This window comes from Nymphaea colorata, chromosome 4, assembly GCF_008831285.2.
Source record: "Nymphaea colorata isolate Beijing-Zhang1983 chromosome 4, ASM883128v2, whole genome shotgun sequence".
Taxonomy (NCBI): Eukaryota; Viridiplantae; Streptophyta; class Magnoliopsida; order Nymphaeales; family Nymphaeaceae; genus Nymphaea; species Nymphaea colorata.
In genome coordinates, this window is record NC_045141.1 from 8,189,153 (window position 1) to 8,210,972 (window position 21,820).

At 38.8% G+C, this 21,820-nt stretch overlaps 1 pseudogene; it reads left to right on the plus strand.

Moving 5' to 3' along the window:
- Positions 1-2,440: 2,440 nt before the first annotated feature.
- LOC116253156 (selenium-binding protein 1-like) lies at positions 2,441-8,696 on the plus strand (annotated as a pseudogene).
- The last annotated feature ends 13,124 nt before the right edge of the window (positions 8,697-21,820 follow it).

Sequence of the window (21,820 nt, forward strand, 5' to 3'; positions counted from 1 at the left end):
GTATAGTAATACGTTATATGTATATATTATGTGTATGTACATATGAGTACATACAATATGTATACAAAATATATGTATGTTATGTGTATATTATATATGTAATACATTGTACCAATGTAGATATAGTATGTTACAATAAAATATATTATGTGTATAGGTACATATATATAATATATGTATATATGTTACGTATAGTAATACGTTATATATACATATGTACACACACACATATCTATGTATGTATACACATATACAATATATATACGTATATAATAGGTATAATTTCAACATATAGGTACCTATACATATATATGTACATTTGTATATGTACGTTAATACATATCTGTATGCATGTACATAACACATATATGCAATCATATGAACGTACACGTTCATACTATATATATGTGCATATTAATATTAGTTTATACATATATTTATGTATGCACATACATATATATATGTATATATGTGCATATAAAATACAAATATGTACTTATAATGTATGTACATATAACATATCTGCATATATATATATATATATATATATATATATATATATATATATATATATATATATATATATGTAATTACATAGTACATACATATACATCTAAAATATATATGTACATATTTGTATTATATGTGTACATACATATGTACATTATGTGTGAATATATAGATATATATTACATACATATATTATATATAAATATGTACAATGTCTACTACCACATATATGTTATGTATGCATTATACATATTATATATATTATATTATACATGTGTATACGCATATTACACAACACTATATGTACATATATATATATATATATATATATATATATATATATATGTACATAATGTATACATTTGTATGTGTATACATTAGCATATATGTATATATATGTATAATGTACAAACTTTATAAATATCTATGTGTATGTGCATTATGCAAAGATTATGTTGTTTGTAGGCCTTGCGTCTTAAAGTTCATAGATCTCAAATCAAATCTCATCCCTTCTAACTTGAGATCAATGATATGTAGATATATATTACATACGCGTATTAATATCTATATATAAATATGTACAATGTATAATACCATATATATGTTATGTATGCATTGTACGTATTATATATATTATATTATACATGTGTATATGCATTTTACACAACACTATTTGTAAATATATATATGTACATAATATATACATTTGTACGTATATACATTAGCATATATGTATATATATTATACGTATGTATAAATATTTATGTATAGATATATAGCATATATGTATGTATATTATATATATGTATAATGTACAAACTTTATAAATATATATGTGCATGTGCACTATGCAAGATTACGTTGTTTGTTGGTCTTGCATCTTAAAGTTCATAGATCTCAGATCAAATCTCATCCCTTCTAACTTGAGATCAATGCATTTAAAAGATAGTGGTGATCATAAGGGGGTGTTTGACGGCACTTCAAACTGGAATTAGAATGAAAACTCTAGTTCTAGTTTCATTTTTAATTTGATAGCCTAGAGTTTTCAGTTGAATTTTGAAAATGTTGTTTTTGACAAAATCACAATTAAAAGTTTAAAATTGATGAAATTAAACCATGATGACATGTGCTCAAAGAAAACGAATATATTGTGAATTAATGGAATCATAATTCCACCCCTCAGAATAGAATCACGATTCCTAAATTTTGATTCAAGAATGAAACTATAATCTTAAAACATAAAATCTTTGTTTGAGGATTCAATTCCCATTTCCTCGGAAAAAGAAAATTTTATTTACATAATTATGCAATTCCGGCCTTTTCAAACAACCCATAAATGATCGTTTTCAAATCTGCTATTTCTCAGAACAGTAGATTTAAGCTAAATCCTTTGTTAAACAAGATACAATCGAGAGAGATCCAAAAACTGACCGCTATCTAGACACATCTCTCTAATAACATGCCCCCCTTGACTGGAAGGGTCATTTCCCGGATCCCATCCTTGTTATGAGATAAACAACTCATAAGTTTGATCTATATCAAACGCAAACAGAGAACCTTTCTATGTTTTTACCACACTGGACCCACTAAGGAAACATTTTGAGTCCACTGGACCACAACAGATGGAAAAGAAAAGTCAAGAAGTGGGTTGACCATATCCAAGTGCACACATCATATGACAATTTTTGGTTTTTTTTTTTTGGTTGTATTTTTTTCTCACATTTCCAAGTCGGATTCAAGCCCGTTCGCCTCATCGATACTGTAATATTGGATTGGGGCTCATCATTGTTTTCGACCCTTCCGTTTTTTTCTTTTTGTTTCCCTCCTTTTGCCGTTTCAAGAAGACAAGAAAGAGGAACAACGACTGACGTCCGCTCAGAGAGGAGGAAAGTGGGGGACAAGGAATAGGAGAAAGGGGAGAGAGGGAAACATGATCAGAGAAGGGAGCCACGGTTTCCACCAGGCACAGCTCCTCATCGACGAAGCTTTCTATGCCATCGTCGGCGCGAAGAAGCAAGCATCTCAAGGTATTCGGATGAAGCAAACCATGCCCGAATCTTATTTGTTATTGTTTACCTATTCTTGGGTTTCTTGTCGACTCCAACATCTCATTTATGTGTTTTGTGGTTTTCTTAGGGGGTTGTTTTCTTCAGGGCATGATTTTTGGGGAATCAAGTAGAGAACTTGTTTTTCTTTGGGGCTTGAATTGGTGGAATCAGGCAGAGAACTCTCATTCAAAAGAGGTGCCGGTCGCACCGAGGGGCAATGTGCCCAACTCGAAGGAACTGGCGCATCGTCTTCACGATACCAGGTCCCCTCTGACCCAGCGACCGGTTCTGTGGAAGATCCGGCACCGACTGAAACCCAGCTTCCAATCTAGATGCCGCGGTCGACAAACCGATCGCGAGGCCACCTCGTTCACCAGGTTTGTATCCCGAGTACTACATGTGCCACTTGGGAGAACGATAACTGTGAAAACCGGCCTTTAGTAATCCTTTTTCTGTTTTGCTTATTGTGGGTTATAGATTCTGCATCGGAGAAATTTAATACAATGCCATCGACATGGAATAATAGTTCGATGAAAAGGACACCTAATTTGGAATCAACTGTATGGGGACGACTTGTATCTTAGTATCTATAGGTATTTTCCCCAATCCACTTCATGGTTGCTGATCGAGGTCTCTTCAGGGATTTCTGTGTTTATGAAGTATGGTGCCTTCATTTCAATTAAGTTGTCATGCTCGTCAAGAATGTTAGTGTTGTATGTTGTTGCTGTGGATAGGAAATTTTGGAAGTCTATGTTTGTTACAGGCGAGACATTTTCCTCAGTTGTTAGCTTAATCATTTTTTTATCTGACCTGAATTCGAGAGTTTTGAGATTCGCCTCGTCGCTTGGTCATGTTTCACAAGGTAGAAGCTAAACTCTAGGGTTATCATTTGTAGTCAACAAATGAAAATCAGTTCTCTAAGTTGTGTAGCTTGGTTCAGGTGTTTCATAGATATCTCAAATAGTAAGCAAGTCAACATATCATGCAAAGGAAGGGCAGCATAAGGTCATGGTAAGGAGTAGGTAGATGACATAAATAAAGTCAAGACCATGACACCTCCATGTATGACTACATTGTGTTTGGATGTTTTCTGCTAATGCTTTATTAGTTTGTGGTCAAGAACATATTTTGCAAAGTCCTCATGTAACAAGGGCACAAGACTGATCAACTTTGCTGGATAGTCGTACATTTGGAGTCTAATAGAGTCCAATCCCGTAATTGTCATTATCATGCACTTGATGATTTTACAAAATCCACCACATAGGATTGGTTTATCCCGGGCTTCCTTTGGGGAAAGATAAGAGTTTAACCTAAACCATTTGTAAAACTTTCAATCGGTTGAGGACTCAAACATTTATGGAAAATCGTCACTATTAAACAAACCTTTCATATAGAAGTCCCTAGGAGAGTTGGTGGAGTTCATTTTTCTACCCAACCAACCTATGCTATATTGCATTCACCCTCTTCTTTAAAGTAGAATTCCTTCCTCTTGGTGGCATACCATTTGATGTTAAGATTTTTTGTAAAAGTGATAATTTTCAGTTTTGCTTAAAAGCATTTTAAAAGTGTCTTCTCACACAATGATGTGGCTTTTGTTTATTCTTAGTAGCTCCTTGAGCAGAAGGATAAAATTTCAAATTTTTGTTGCCAAACAATGAAAGAGGAAAATTGAAAAGATCCTGAATATGAGCAATAAGGAAAGGTCCTTTGAAGTTGAGAAAGTCGAGACTAGGAAATGCCATTGACTCTAGTAATCAAGGATTTGCAAGGATTTAGTAGGAAGATATCTTGAGAGAGAAGCCAAAATGCTTTGTAAGATCTTGTTAGGTAGCAAAATTAGAGTTGAGAGGTTGGCTCAGGGCTTGTGTAGTCATTCCTCTGGGTCAGTAATCAAGAGTACCGGATAGGCATATAGGTGATTTACGTCTATACCGTGAAGATAATGACTTAAGAACATTTGGCTCGTCGAAAACCCGCATGGTGAAGTGGGTTGGATACGCGACAAAGCTACACATAACCACCAAAGCGGTGGAGCTTCGTAGTAGCCTTTGGGATGGTGAGGTATTCCCTCAAAGGTGAAGGTTGGCCTAAAAAAAAATAAAGAAAAAAAATTTAAGGCAAAAGCTGAATGCAAGAGAAAGAAAAAAAGGAAAAAAAAGCAAAAGGTGTTTGCCAAGAGATGAAAGGCATGAAGGCTGAACTCGTAGGAATTGAATGTTAAAATCTTTGGCAGATGTGCGGTCCTAGGGTCAATATCTTCTCCTATTTTTTATTACCTAAGATGCTGAGAATGATTCCTTTATGTTTATATTTTGGAAATTGAAAGACATCCCTTCTAGAGATTTGACGACATTGATGCGAAATGAATCCTAATGCTTGTATGGTAGTGCTATGTGTAAATGAAGGCCATATTATTTGCACAACAAGAGCACTCATGCTTATTAGTTAAATTAATCATTTTTGAACTATTTCAAACTAAAACTTGACATCTCTAGTCATAGGAGGAACTAACCAGTCTCCTTTGGTCTTGAAATATGTTTGTCATTTCATTCCCAATCCCCTTTCGCCTTGAAAGATGTTGGCCATTCCATTACCAAACCATTAGTCCATTCATGGGATAGATGAAACTCCTCGAACCTAGTCAACTCATGTTGAGTGTGACGAATTTCATTTATTAGTCTCAAGGGATGCATATCATTTGGGATAAGTGATTAAGCCTTACCCATTATTTCATCTTAACTGAGTGTCTTCAACATAACCCAGACCTAGGGTTGAGCCTGTCATGGAACACCTCTTATCTCTTTTCAAAAGGACCAATCAATTCTGTAGTCCATTTTGAACTGTGACATTTTTGAAAGGTTCTATTCATCGGAGTTGCATGGGTTTTGGGTTTTATGTCCTCAAGTCCTTCATGGTTTTAGACGAGCATAATGCTCAGTTTCTCTTGCATCACGTTAGTGTCAGATTAGTTGAATAGATCCTTTAGTTAGCTATTGCACATGTCCAGCAGTTAAGGTCTTTGGTTTGATTTGTATTCAGTAGGATCCGCTTTTGATTTAGTTTGATTATTTAGTTTTGTTGAGTTGGGCAATTGTTTTCCGCTTTAATGGTTTCCTGCATAGTGTCATGTTTAGTTTTACTTTCATTGTGACATGGGTTGTTTAGGTGCTTTATTGTCTTAGGTTCTTGGTTTTCCTTTTTCAGTGCCTTCACTTGTGTTGCAGACCGACTATTCTTCAGCACAACGCATGCCAAATAGGCTTGAAAAAGTCAGGCTATGACAACTTGATTCTTTTGAAAAATATAATCTGGTCAAATTCATGGATGTGTGTCACATTCTCATAGAGTCTTTGAATTGCATATCATACATTGTTATGATACAATCATGTGTTTGCTAACATGGAAGCCTACATTCTAAAAATATGTGAATCTATTTTGTTCATATTGTTCATATCCAACTCGCTTATGATACAATCATGTGTTAATCTACATTTTAAAAATATGCCAAGGTCTGTCTCTAGAGTGGTAGAAAAGTTTTGTTTTCTCAGCTATTTCAACAGGGAGAAGAAACTGAACTACTGGTTGGTTTGAAGAATGGAGGTAAATGTGCTTGAATTATTCTTTGCCTACTGTCATACTCTTTTGACTTTGGTTTTATTCCTCTTTCAATTTCTTGTTTCTTTCTTTTCTTTTCATAATGATTAGTTTTTTTGTACAGCTTATAGGTGAGGCAACTTTGGAGGTTCATGCCATAAGTGCCACTGTCGATTTCTCCTTTGATCATAAATTATTAGTGCAAAACCTAGCACTTCAAGCAAAAAAAAAAGTGTTCTACAATGATATAATTGAAGTTGTTGAATCTGGTGGATTTCTTAGTGTGCAATTTCTGGTCACTACTATTTATTCTTGTTTTAGGTGGTAAACATGATGGATGGAAAAGTGGATGACTTGAAGCTTCTTTCGATCATATTTAATGCAAGCTTTCTATAATGGGCATATTGAGGGAAAAAAAAAAGTGAGTTAACAGTATGCAGTTTCTGGATTCATAGATGTCCAAAACATTTGTAGGTTATGCAAATAGATGGAGGTCCTTAGTTGCACTTCCTTTCTTGTGCTTATAATTTTCTAATCTTTTTCTTTGTTCTTTTTCTACATGCAGCTTACTGCTTTGGATATTTGAAGGATATATTTGGTTTAAACAAATCTAAAGCCGAAAGGATTATGCTTGAAGTTTTCTCTGTATTCTACCTTAGACGGCTTTCAAAAGCCTTTTCTCATGGAGAATTGGAGAGAGCAACTAGCAAAGGAACATTCCTTCGCAGTGAACTGCATTTTGATCCATTTCTTTCATCCGAAGACTCCTCCATGTATTTTTGTAAGGGCATCTTTTGTAATTTTAGAATTGCAGGTCAGCCCAACCCCCATGTTTGTATGGGGGGATTCAGAGAAGATGCTGTACATGCATAACATGCATACAGTGAGACGTAAGTATTCTCTTTCCATGTTCAAAATGTATCATGGCTTGGAACCTCAGCGATAATTCATTCTTGCTTTTTCATAATGTTTTTATCTCAATATTGGTCAATGAAATTGTCCTCAAAGCTTACAAATTTTCTGAAATGAAATCTTTTATGGTCTGCAGCAATTATTTTGACGACATGTTATTCCAATCATGAACTCACTAACACAGTCCTCTGTCATATATGTTCAACAGTTTCTATTTTTCATTGTTTAGAGAAAACAAGCAGGGGACTTGCATTGTGCCAGTATCACTAGTTCTTTTCACACCAAATCTGATCTCTTTCTATAAATTTATGTGTGACTGGTTGAGCTTTCACATCAGTGAACTGGTTCTCTTTTTCCTTGTACAAGATTACTTAACATTGCCTCACATGAGCATAATCACTGTCATCACTTGATTTTACTGTGATAAGATACATCTCTTAAGATCACATGGACTTCTTCGAATGAATTTTAGCTTTTATCCCATGCATCTGATGTGAGTGCTCTGATCGGTACATCTTCATTTGTGTTGAAATCTGGTACTTTTGATCTCTGATATGTATGTTCTGGTTCAGATGGGAGAAACTTGGTAAGTCCTCTATTTGGATATGACTTCTGGTATCAGCCCTGACACAAGACCATGATTAGTTCATCATGAGGAACACCAAAATCTTTTACAAAAGGATTCAGTCTCCAACATGTAGAAGATGGTCGTTATGAAGACATCTACATGTATACAGCTGGCCCGATGGTGAACTGAAACAGACTGGACCTGGGTAACTCAGATCTCCTACCTTTGGAGGTCAGTGTGACAGTGTCAAATATCGTCGCCCTGAAAATTGCACCCTATGCATGATATGATCATCTATTGTAGTGGCTATTACTTATGACTAGTTTGACACTGTCCTGCTGATTCTATACAGGTTACGTTGGGTCTTCATTAAGCAACAACATGATTAGGTTTTTACAGACTCCAAGTGGATCGTGGAGCCATGAGGTACCATTTGCTGATGTTCACATTACTGTAAGTGTGCATATGTGAGAGAGGACTAGAGAGAGAGGGGGTCCTAAATTGCTTGTTTGTTTCTTCTATGTTGCAATATGTGTGACACTTTTCGGAATTGGATTATGCCCGACATACCTGGACTTATAACTGATTTTGTTATCTCACTGGATGATCGCTTCCTTCACTTCTCAAACTGGCTGCATGATGATGTCAGGCAATACAACATTGAGGACCCTTCAAAGCCTGTTTTGACTGGACAACTATGGGTTGGTGGACTCATTCAGAAGGGAAGCCAGATAGTTGTAGTATCTAAAGATGGGCTGGAGTCTCAGTTTGATGTTCCTGAAGTAAAAGTGTGTGTTTAAGTCATTGTTGTTCTTTCCTTTTCTTGCTTTCCTCAGGGAAACAGACTAAGAGGTGGGCCACAAATGATCCGATTGAGCTTGGACGGAAAGATATTGTAGGTGACTAACTCACTCTTTAGCACATGGGATCGGCAATTCTATCCAGAGATCTTGGAGGAGGGCTCACATTTGCTGCATATTGACATGGACACAGAGAAGGGTGGATTGAAGCTGAATCCAAACTTTTTTGTAGATTTTGGGCTTGAACCTGATGGTTCTATTTAGGGTTGACTTCGTGGTCGTTTGAGAATAAATGAGATGAGAACGGAAATAAGTTGCCTATTCAAACAAGAGTGCCCATTATGTTGAAGTACCACATGGGAATTGCTCAAGAAGCACAACGCCTTGGATTGTTGGATTAATTTGGAGAATTCAAAGAGGTGGCATGTCAACATCGTAGATAAGTTTTTAAATACAAAAGTAGATGTCGTCGTCGCATGTTCTCCATCCATCGCATGTTCTCCCACCTTTACAGACGAAAAATGTTTCCCATCAAAGAAATGATGGTGAAAATATTTCCCCAATTCTTTTTTTTTTGTCCCACACCATCCTAGAAAGAGGACAAAAAGATGGATTGGGTTGCAGGCCACTTGTGTACATAGTCAAGAATGGAATGCAGCGAAACTAGCCCATCCATATCAAGGTATAGTGGACAAGGCTTGAGCTGTCCAACCCCACCGAAGCACAGATTGAATCCTCTGTGGTTACCGTAGGTTCTAACTAGAGGAAAGATCAGTGTTTTGGGACCAGGCTAAGACTCACTTATAAAATGGCAGTGGCCTGGAGGGTAGTGGAGAATGGGAAAGTGGCCCGGAGGGGAGTGGAGAACGGGCAAACGACCGAGGGTGAGAGAGAGAGAGAAGAGGATTTTTGGGGGAAAAGGGATGAGGAAGATTTATGAGCAAAAAAGAAGCAGCACAAAATAGTGCTGGGTGGGTGAGCCTCTGTCTGTGTGTGAAATGTGTAAGAGGGTGTTACGTGCCTGCATGACGTTCACTGCAGATGAGATGCCAAGGTGTAACGGGAATCAATGACTGCGATGAGGGAGATGATGGCACGGAATGAGCAATGGCCAGCCAAAGCACCGGCAGCCGTGGAAGCGGTGGTGGCAGACGCAGAAGGAGGAGGAAGAGACATACACGAGTTAGACTCTTGAAGAGACATACATGAATTAGACTCTTGAAACCATCTGCTTCTCCCCTCTTTTCTCGCTCTGCTAGATGATTGATCAAGAAGTTTGCGGTTTTCCTTTTTCTAGTCTTGGTGTTGTTACATGTTTTAGTTCATCCTACAAACACTCTTCACGGGCGCAGAGTTTGTTCTGGTTAATTGTTGTTTCCGGTTGGAGGAGATGGCTGCGCCTTCCTCTTTCTCGAAGATCTTCACCCGAAGTGTGGCACCCCGTCATCGGAGAGGTGGTGGAAAGGATGGAGATTAAGGTCAGGCAACGTAGTTGAGCTCTGTGACCGCTGCGAATATGTTCGTTTTCCTCTATTTCGTTCTTTTTTCGTCTGGTCATTGCCCAGCTAGGAGATCAGCATAAAGATGACATCTCTATCGTTCTTGAAAAAGTTTATTACATCCTCATTGCGACGATTAAGTTGATGGACACACAATTATATTGATGGATGCTGGAATTTTCTGTGTATAAAATTTCCTCGGGGTACGAAGGATCGTGATTCGCCAGAAATATGAATTTTATTTTTTTTGAAGCTTTTTCTCATTAATAATATTTGGTACAGTGGCAAGTTTGCCGCCTTTGGAATCACATGTTTTTCTCTAAGTTGTCACTGTCAAACTGTTAGGAATTTTGAAGGGCTAGATTTAATATTGGATTTGACCTGTCACGACATTTTCTGCACAAATGTACGTGTTGATATCTACAGATTCATAGATTATATCAGAATTCGAGGCTCCCATAAGACAAGGTCTACTTTTCTCTCTTAAGTTTTATCCTATGCATTCTCTTCGGATCTGCATTGGAACGCCAAAATCGATTTATTTTCATATTCTCCAGTAGAATTACATCGGTGCCCGCTTGAAAAAAACAAATATATCTGGCTTTTTCTTTGTGTGAATTTTTTACAGAGTCTGTATGTGTGGAGTGTACGCCCAAGGTGATGATGTGCTGGGTGTCACACGTTCGAGCAGATTCGACAAGGAAAGCTATATGTCTTACTGTGGAAGCCTTCACTTTTCTTTTGATTTGGTGCGGAAGTTGATCATTTCTTGGTTATTGAAGCGGTGGTGTGCAGAAAATGTGGTTCCTTTTCCCTGTTCTAGGCGAATTTTGTAAAGAATCATGCTTTCTTATTTGTTTAAATGCATGCAGATGGCCTTTTTATTTTTGCATCTGGCCTGTAAAGTGGGACACTATTTTTCCTCTGGCGGAATGGAGCATCGGTCGGCTACCCCCTTTTTTGTCGAGCGCTGGAGAGTCTGTTAGACATCATACTTGTCCCTGATGAACCTTTGCCTGTCGTAGTGGTGATTGTGAATAGCTATCCATCACTAGCAGCTATTGGTCGCCAGATAAGAATTCTATCTTTTAGAATTTCGTATGCATAGAGGAATGGGGCTCCTTTGCTGTTGCTAGATTTGGATATTACCAAGTTATCACACCATTTGGGGATTTCATGTTACATGTGGATCTATTATATTTTTCCTATTTTTGATGCTTTTTTTGTAGAGAATTTCGTCACAATCATTTTCTTTACTGGTAGTCCATCTTTGAACCTCTTTTGAAAACTTTATCTCCATGGGGTTAACTGTTTTCGGTTTTTCTTCTTTTCTTTTAATCACTTAGCAAGGAATAACCAATATTCCGCCACATTCTGTTGATAACTCTCTTTTGATCTTGTAGTTCTGTGTATGATGAGTTAAGGTTTTGTGAAGATTTTCATTTTGATGCTGCTGGTGGAGGAACTGTGAGACGTGTGGAAAGGTTAGAAACTTTGATGTAAACACCAACTCTAGTTGCCCTGTGTTAAAAATAGGAAAATGCTCTGATCTACTTCTCGTGCATCAAAGTGTAGCAAGTTGAACAACCTGCAAATGGAACTGGCTACACTTTTTTGATGAATTGCACTAATATCTGTTGTGATGCTTGAGAACACAAGCATCATCTTATATTCTCTTATTTAGAATGCAGTTAGATACATTCAGGTTCCATTATGTCAAAAACTGTAGCCCTAAGTTGTTCTTGGAATTAATTAAAAAATTTCTTTCCTTAACAAAATGTTTCTTAGTCCAGCGTTTACATTGTGGGTTAATCGTTTCAGCTCATACATTCTTTTTCCTGGATTTTGGTGGAATAGAATGCATTTCTTGTGCCAAGACAAGTTCGCTTAATGCAGTAAGCCTTTTAATTGTTGGAAAAAAGAAGTGTCATATATATTTTGATGTTACAAGATTGCAGGACATTTGTGGCTTTGGGTATGGTTGACTGCTGATCCCACAACTGCCACATGGATGCAGTAATGAGCTCTCGTTCAACAACATTCATCGGATTTTATGATCATTGGCTGGAAGCCCGATAAGATTTATGTCCCAGACATCTTGGGAAGAATGATCTGATTTTTTGGGGAAAAAATCTACCTCTAGAAAATGCTTGTCATCTATAGGCTATCGCTAGTTGGTTTTCGTGATATACGGAAAGATTTTCTTATGAATTGCATGGATTGTACAAAAAAATTTCCCCATTCTTTTAGATGTTGTACTTATTATTTGTTTTTGTTCTACCATTTTTCATCAATTTGCTTGCTGGGCATCTGATGCGACCTGCCCTTGTAGCTGCTCAAAAGAGACCAAGTTGCAATCGCTTCTCAAGATCTATTGGGGTTAACATGCTGAGGAAGGTTAAAAGAATAGGGATTACAAAATTTCATTCCCAAGTCAGACACAACCTCGACTAAATATATCTCTTATGACTGATATATATGTAGTGGTTCCCTCCCAAGTTTCAACCTACTACAAATCAAGAATGGGAATGTGAAGCTTTACAAGTGTCAATGATACAAGAAGATCTCTCCCTCACTCAACAATCACATCATCCATGCCAAACCATACATTCAATCCCTAGGTCGAGCATTCCACACCCTTCGTCCTAGGACAGTCCAACAACTTGGGAATGTGTCCTCAGCTAGGTGAGCTTTGGAGGATTCCTGAATGGCTGCAAACCTGAAGGTTGGCTGGAAATCAGATGCACCCGCCCACGCAGCTATAGGGGGTTTTGGATGTACCTTGCTGGAGCTAGTCCAGCACTCACCGAGGAAGAAGGTCAAGTATATCCTTGGTATTCAGCAATACTCCACAGCTCAATCGGCTACAAGTCCTCGGATGGCAGTCAATCTCCAATGCACAGGCTCCTAGTGTTTAAGACAAGACTAGCAGTTTACTGTTCTTGTAAGAAACAGCTGAACAGAAAGTAATGGAGGATATGTGTCACCCAAATAGCAGGAAACCCCAATTGGGTGATGTAGATTGGGGGAAGCTATCTTCAGATTGGCGCTGAAGATCGCCCTTCCCTTTCAAATGGACGGTAGATTGGAATGAAGTCCACCACCAGCCTGCTATGCCTGTGATGTCTGCTTCCAGAAAACAGAAGCAGTCACAGTATGCAATCAGAAATCTGAAATGAATGCAGGAGTGGAGATGCTTCACCAGAGATGAGATCAACCCCTACTATCTGTAATCGAATTTGGGGGATTCTGGCATCAAATGGGTGACGATGCATGCCTCTTCAAGACAGCTCCTTGCGACAAGATCGAGCTCCAACAGGTTCTGCTTCTCGCCTCATTCAACAGCTCGCTGCCACAGCTATCAGCAGAGAGTATGGTGCTGCAAAGGAATCAAGAGCTCAACCAGAAGATAATTCTACAGATCATCAAGCTCAAGTCACGGAGAATGCATTAGAGAATCGATTTCACCCAAGCCTGTAACAGAATTTTGGGAAACGGGCGAGAATCCCTCTTGTTGGTGTGGAACCAGCTCCTAGACTAGCGTTCCTTCAAAAAATCATAACTCCATGTACAGAGGTCCAAAAATCACGAAATTTGATCTGGAGGAAGCCAAGATCCGGAGGATTAGACGCTCCAAAAACGAGCCCCAAAGTCGTTTCCAATAGGTGACTCGTTGAAGCTTGAAGTTGTACCTGGTTTTGCCAAAAATCAGCCTGTCGCATGACTCGCCAAAATTCAACCGTAGGTCGGATTGGTCTGAAATTTGGACCAGTGATAGCTGAGATTCTGATGTACGAATGCCTACAAATTCAGCTTCAAAGCAGCTTCCAAAAGGTGAGTCATTGAGGATTGAAATCAGCCTAGTTTCTGGTGTCACTCAGAACTGCGCCTAATTCCACGATCCGCCGTCATGATTCTGATCAGCTCCAGCAAACTATCCAAAACAGTTCGGATTCTTCCCAAACTTCACCAGAATGATCCCTCAAGAGTTATGAAGACGTCTGAGCCATTTCCCTGCTCAGATCAACCTCCGATCGGTGGAATTGTGCTGATTTTCAGAGATTGCTGTCGTTGTCTTCAGAACTGGAATTCAGCCTATGTTTCTTCATCTTCAGTCAGTCAATTCCTCACTATTTCACTATGTAGCTCGTCGCAAGGGATACACAACAATTAGACACAGATTGCGGCCGTAGGAATCAATTATTAAAAGATTTGAAATCGATCTAAGTTAGACGTTAGGCGATCTGCCTGAAACAGGAATCATTCTCGCCTGAACTCGTCAGCATCTCAAATCCCTCTCAAATCCTTCGATCTCAGTCAGATCAGACTGATCTATTCTTCTCATTAGATGAGTTGACTCAAATTGATCAGAACGTCAACATCCTCTCCACTTCTGATGGGGTAAACAGGAAGTTCTGGCCGTAGAATATCCATGGAGAAGGATTTCTTACTGACTGAGAAGTTCCTCCTACAGTCGACGTGCAGTTCAGGAATTCCTCGGATGAGCTACGATCTGCTGCGCAACCGAGTGATCCTTCTTCTGATTCCAGCCTCTAAGTGTCTCAAGGATTGTAGAGCACTTGCACTGTGATCGGATCTACTTCTGCACTGTATTCGACATCTACAATTGTGGTAGCCTTCCGGGTCCAGCTCCCCTGGTTCTATAGGCGATCTTCTTCTCCAGCAAAGTCTCCTTCACTGGCCAAGCTTTTGGCGTCACACTTAAGCAGCTCAAACTCTCTCGCGTGGGAGAGAAAATGTTTCTTTTATTGATTCAATTTCCAAAAGTTACAAGTTTTGGCATAGTCTCTAGCTTATATGTCGCTGGACTGTCTCGGGTTTAACCAGTTATCTCAGACTGATACAAGTACAAGACCTGACTCAGTCAAATCCAAAACAAAAGAAATACAATGACTTGGTCTGGGCTTGCACCCAGCCGTGACACGCTCAGGGTAGCCTGAGCTCTTGCCAACTAAACCTGACACGGATGCACTCTTGGTTGCGCTCAGTCTTCCTTGGTATCTTACAGCTGACGCAGTCTTTCTCTGCCCAAACCAGCAACCTCTGCTCTTCAGCCTTGCTCTACTGACAACAGACCTGACCGAACCTAGTCCCTTCCATGCTCTGCTCAGCTGACCGAACCTTGCTTGAACCCATTGTATGCTCCTCGCTCTCGTCACCAGCTGCAATCTGTAGGCAGCAACTCTCTTTAGTCTTCAGATTAACCTCACAACAGATATCGCTGCCCTCCGCAATCTCCCTGGCCGGCTTGCGACTAACGCCTTATGCTTCGGTCTCCTTAGAAGTAAAGTTAACCTCACTAGCCTCCGGACTACCTATCTCAATCGGCCCTTCAGTCTTGCACTCTACATTTAGCGCCTTGGCTTTGCTCGACATGGAATTAGCTCACTTCACTCAAAACGCCTTGGCCCTCCCTGTATCTTCTCATGGTTAACCTCACAATGCCTAAAGTCAATAGCTTCAACTGATGCCACGCTAGCCATCTTCCCACTTCGGACCACGACTTCGATAGCAGCTGGTATCCCGCCTATGTCCTCGGCAGCCTCCTCAGCCACACTTAGTTGTGCTCTAGGTAGGTGCACATCAAGTCCACCACCCATGAATGGAGCTTGTCCCCAAGCTCTCTTTTGACAGTCATCACGGTCTGTTGGAACTGCCTCAATACAGTTCACACCTCCACTCTCACCTACCCAGCTTGGATGAGGACCATAGTCCCTCGGCAAGGACCTTAGTAAAAACTTTTGGTATATGGGAGGTCCTTGGTCATCCCTGTAGGCATTCGTCATGAACCCAATTTCCTGACGTCCTCTATCATGGGCTTGCCAAAGTCGGCCCCCAGTTTTGTCATCGAACTTCTCAACAAGTAACAGTTTTTGGTCCTTGTTGTTTGTAATAGCACACCATCTTCCGCTGCTCTCTTAGCCTTCACCTCGATCATATAATATGACTGTATAGGGTTCGTCATAACAGTCTTGGACTGTTCCGCAATTCGCTGCATTTGAGCCACTTTCAGTTGTGTTTCCTTCTTTCCCATGGAAGAACTACTGCCCATCTGGTCTGACCCTTCTCCCGGACCTTGTGCTGCTATGGTCTTTGCAGAATTTGTGTCAACAGCCGTTATAACAGTCTTGAACTGCACGTCGACCTTCCGTTGATGGTTTCACAGATCAATATACAAAAAAAAGGAGTCTGGCTCCAGTGCCAAATTCTGGACTTGCACAGGTATAGCAATCTCTTGGGCTTTTCCACTCCTTAGCTTGGAATTCCAATTCATGTTCAATGATGATGTATCCTAGAACTGAGAAGCTAGGTGAGAAACTCCTAGAATTGGAGGAGGCATCTACCTGCTTTGTTGAGAACCAAAATGTATTTGAAAAGGAAGCAGGTGGTGACTTCAAGCTCCCTGCACATAACAAGATTGAAATTGGGAATTCAGAAATTAATGTGCGGAGTCCTTTAGGTGCATCGGTTCAAGATAATATAGGTGGCTTGCTGGATACCAAGCATGTGAAAGGAAGAAAGATCCATGAAACTGAAAGCAACATGATCATAAGCTCAAGAAATCTCTTGATAATCAAAAACATGAATCATCTGGTTCATGCAAAAATGTAACACAACGGTCTGCTTCTCCGAAGGACAATGAAGCAAGGGATTCAAACAAGCCTTCTGGATCTCATGCACGTGAACAGAGGCCTTCTTTTTTGTTGCAACAGGAAAATCCTTCCAGCTTTCATACTGGACTGGACTTTTCTAAAGAGGCAAAAAAATCAGGCCGCCATGGCGAGGCATCGCACCGAAGGATGGGCAAGAAATCAGTCTACCCTTTCTTGATATTGGCCAAGGATCAGCAGCAATCAGGAGCTTCAGAAAATATCAGGAGAGTATCCACTTCTACGTAGTTTGAGAATTGTACCATAAGGCATATTTGCTTGGTGTGATTGATTCACTCCAAAATTTGCACTTGATTTGTTGTTATTATAGTAAATCCAAGTCCTCCATGTGATCCTTGACCTTCCGTAAGCTCAAATTCTATTATCAACCCTTTATCTGAGAAAACATTGAGTGCTAGTGATTCAGGTCGGATAGGGCGCCTGGTGCTGCCAAAAAAGTGTGTAGAGGTATGTTACTGAAATTTGTTGTCATCTTTTCTGAAACTAAGACCATGTTAGACTTTTTCGTCCTCTTGTTTTGCCATATACTAGAGCGTCTAACTTGTTTAGAGATGCTTTCTTCCATGGACTTCCTTCAATTAAATTTGGTTTTGGTACACTCATATGCTCGATTCTTATGCAATTCTTAATCTTGAACAGACATACTTCCCAGCAATTTCTCATCCTGAAGGACTGCCTCTTAGGATTCAGGATGCAAATGGAAAGGATTGGGTATTTCAATTTCGATTTTGGCCAAATAATAACAGTAGGATGTATGTGTTGGAAGGTGTAACATCATCATTCAGTCAAAGCAACAGCAAGCTGGTGACAGGCAATGTGTGCAGCCTGGTCATTTCTTCTTGCTTGTGCATGCAATGCTTGGCACGCAAATAACTAAGAAGCCTCTCAATCATCCTTGTGTGTCTCATTAAATTTACACTTTCTGAAGTTGGGTTACCTTTTTTTGCATATAAATCAGCAAATGATTGTGCTTTCTGTTCAAGTCATCCAAACTTCACGGATTGACAAAGCTTTCTACCAGACATAGCACTATTGTTTTTGAGTAGCACTATTGTAGGTTGGAGTATTTTGATATATTGTTGTTAAGCTTTTCGCAGTTTCTATTTCTCACAAACAAAAATTTTGAAAATGAGCTATATTTCTTGTTTTTTGAATTCTATCTGGGAAACAGATTTTTCAATTTTACTTTTTACAAATTTTTTAGTGAAATTTTCTAGTTATTATTATTATTATTTATTTAAGGATCTATATCCATATCAAAGCCAATACTCTAACCTACACAGTTTTAGACTTTTTGTTTAGTGGGGTGAATTATGATTTTGCATATATTTATGTGTTATGGCTGGGAAAATTATCTAGTAAGGTTTTTGATTGCCTTATTTTGTCCGAGCCCTTCCTCACTTGGGTCTCCTCTAGAGTTAGAGCTCAAGCCTGTTCATGTCTATGAGAAGGAGTGGGCTGCCGAGCTAGTAGGTCCTTGCTTTAGGATCTCAAGGCATCACTCTTCCTTGGAGTCCTTGGTGAGTCCAAGGATAGGGATTTGGTGCAACCTCTAGGGTGAGAATAAGGAGGGAGGCATAACATGCATGGGTGCTTAGGGACTTGGTAGGGATTCCGTTTGGCTAGGTGGGTGCTATAGGAGAGGGGCGTGGAGGGTATGGGAGTGATTGAAGTCGGGGGGCTATACATGAGAGAGAGAGAGAGAGAGAGAGAGAGAGAGAGAGAGGGAGCGAAGGGGCTTGAATCTCCCTTGTGCATGTCCTTCATCATTTTTTGTACAGCCAATCAAGTTTCTCTAAGTCCAACATGGATCCATTTGGTTGTCCTCATGAAATTTATGTTTTTTTTTTGTGAAGAACACATTTTAAATTCAATTTTCTTGATGTTTTGATCTAGTCCGAGATGCGTGAAAGTTTGGTTTTAAATTGAATTTTCTTCTTGTTGCCTTCTTAGCTGTAGTTTAGTATAGTGGGGATGTGGTTCAGGGTAGTGCTCGTGGTTCAGACTCCATGCTTGTTTGTGTCTTAGTTAAAGTAGTTGCAGTTTGATTGTTAACTGTCGTGTTCTCTTCATTGAGCTTGTGATTCCATTTAAATGCAGAAACGTCAGTTGCACATGTCATGGCTATACCCAGGTATATAAGGATCCTTGTGTATACTAGAGTTTTATAGTCATCTATATTTGCTGCTACTTCTTCTACTTCGGTATCTTCACTTTGTTTTGTTTCTCACTTCAAGCCTCTTGAAAAGGCTAGCCCCTTTCTCTCTTGAGTGCATAGGACACTTGAATATGCTTTTTTGTGGGGGAGACTCTACCTGTCTTCATAATTGTTTATGGTGCAGTAGAACAAGGAGGCAATAGGTTGATCTATAAAGATTTGATCATTGGTTCTGCATGCATTGTATTTTCTCCTAAAATTGGTAGCCACTTGAAGGGGGTTGTGAAGAAAGGGATTAGGAGCATTTTATCACCTCCTCCTATGCATCAATGTACCAGTGTAATTTTTGAAATTATGATCTTATGTTGCTTTTCAGGATTTGTGGATTGACTGGAAAACTTTAGATAGGAATTTGCATTTGAGTTTATATAATTAAACTTGTTTAGGTATGAAGCTCAATTTGTGATGGCACATGTACATGGTTCATCTCTTTTTTTTTCATTTTTTTATTGCAGATAGTTGAATTTGGCATCCTTCATATATTTCTGCTATGTATTCTTGACATACTTTTACAAATTTAAGTTATTCAACCACTGTTTATAGGACCTCTCAAGTATTGGTGAAAGAGAAGCCAAGTTGATGTGCTGGTTTCCAACTTAGCTGCATGGAATGACGATGTTGTTTCTAGTTCATTAGATAGTGTTGGCTATTGGGTTGAGGGCATGCCATTTGTGCACTCATTGAGTGGTTACTGGAAATTTTATTTGGCAACTAGCCCCACAAGAACACCTATGAGGTTCTATGAGAGTACATTCAAAGACATAAATTGCGAAGAGCTACCAGGTTTGTCTTTTTCTCTCATATGCAAATCAGTGGTAGAGTTAGAAAGTTGAGCCGAAGGGCCACTGACTTGTCATTTAGTAGAATATAAAATGTCATTGCACGTAAGATTTTCCTGAAACAGAAGATGTGTTTTAGTTAATAGAATAACAAATTGCACTACTACACAAGAATAACTTAATAAGTTAATGAACAATATAATTTTTAATGTCTTTTTTAAGACTCTTTTTTAATACGAGAGAAAGTTGATGCCACTTAACGGGCCTTCCTTTTGGGAGTTTGTCCCAATAAAAGTTGACTTGAGATTTTTATATATGTTGTAAAGAAAACTAAATCCACACTACAAGATGAAATTGCTGCCTGAAATGGATTTTTAATGAGAAGATGGGTGTTCATAAAAATTTGTCTATATCAAACTTTATGTGCAACCTGTACAAAAGAAACATGACAATTGTTATACTCTCTTATAATTGCTATTCATTAAGAAAACATTTTTCCTTTTTTTTAATATGGCAAATTTTGAAATGAGAAACTGCATGTGGGGCCTTTGCACATCCCAAGCCATGGGTGGTCTTTGATGTCAACTAAAGTTATGTGACATTATTTTATACTTCTTGCTCTTTTGCCTATCCACCAAAAGTGGGAGTGGTCATTGTTTCTCTAAGCCTTACTAGTGTCATGTTCACTTATGTGACTACTTATCTTTCTCTTGCTCTCATTCACTTATGTGACTAAATTACTAAGTTGACAAATACCTACACTCTCTGAGTTTTGCAAGGTGACTGCCTTGTTCATAAGTCTTGCAACCTGTAAAGAATCTCAAGTCACGCCTATTCAGGTACTAAGGTCTCGGATTGTGAATGCATGGCATGTGTTTGAGAGAGAGAGAGATTTCTAAATCTTCATAAATGTTGTGTTCGCAAGTTTAATTCTAACTAGAACAGGGTAACCTTGCATAGCCAAGAAGAACGAGGTAACTCTACATCATGCAATCACGTGCTTTAAGACCTTGTTGTCTTTGATTTGGTATTTAAAATGTTTGCGATCAAATAGTATTTGAATGTGCTTTGCTTTTGTGACTTGTTTTTTTCTGTTGATTAAGAACACAAACTTTATATTTGCATTGTTAAAGTTAGTTTGTAATGTCAGCACAAAGTTAACTTCTGATGTTCTTCATTTTTATGTTTCTTCGTGCATTGGTGAACATTGACCATGTGAAGTCAACTTACCCAATTCACTAGCCCACCATTTGCATTAGTTCTTGTAGTGCATTTTCAAGTAGTACTCCTTGGAATGCTGGACTATGACCCCATATGCTTATTTTGCAGCCTTTGGCATTCATTTTCATTCCATGTAGCCCACAATTTTCTTGACCTAAACATGCAACTTTTGCAGAACTTGGCAAACTCAACCACCGAACTGGCTTCTTCACTTTTAGACAAATTAAAGTAGCCACATTGAACTTCGATGCTGCTGACATGGGGAACTTTTCTTTATAAAATCTCTAGGGTAGTTAGTTTGTCATTGCTGTGGATGTGTAGGGTGCAACGTTTAGATATTAACTATTCCTTATTTCGGTGTATTGACTAAGTTTTCATTCCTAGTGATACAAGAAGGATGTAGGTGAAACCAAGTAAATAGGCTACTGTGTGAGGCCTAGTTTGTGGATGGTGCCTATGTTTCTTTGAGACGCCTTCCTCTAATTATGATTTTGAGTCATGCAAACCCCCTCCCACGAAAAACTGTTTTTTAGAGGGTCAAGTTGTTTTTACATGTATATTGTATAATTCCCATTTTAACCATATGTAGGTAACAAACCAAAAAGAAAATCTTGAAAATTAGTGTTATCTTCTCAGCTGTTCTATTACTTTTTTTCTACTTATATTTTATATTTGACAATGCTTTCCTGAACAATCTTGAAAATTGCGTGTACATACTGATGTATGTGACTCCATGCTCGTGGAAACCTATAAGTAGCAGCTCTTTCATGAGTTTGCTGAACATTTAGAGAGAATTGTGACAAAGATAGGTTGTTTACTTATTTTCACCTACTATGCCTGTGCATCTCATTGCAATGTAGCTTCTTTGCTACCTCTTCTTTCTTTTCTTTGCATATTGTGCAGTACCTGAACACTATAAGCTGGTTGAAGAGGCAAAGTTCCCAGTAATTTTATATCTCAGTTCACATTCAAATTCATT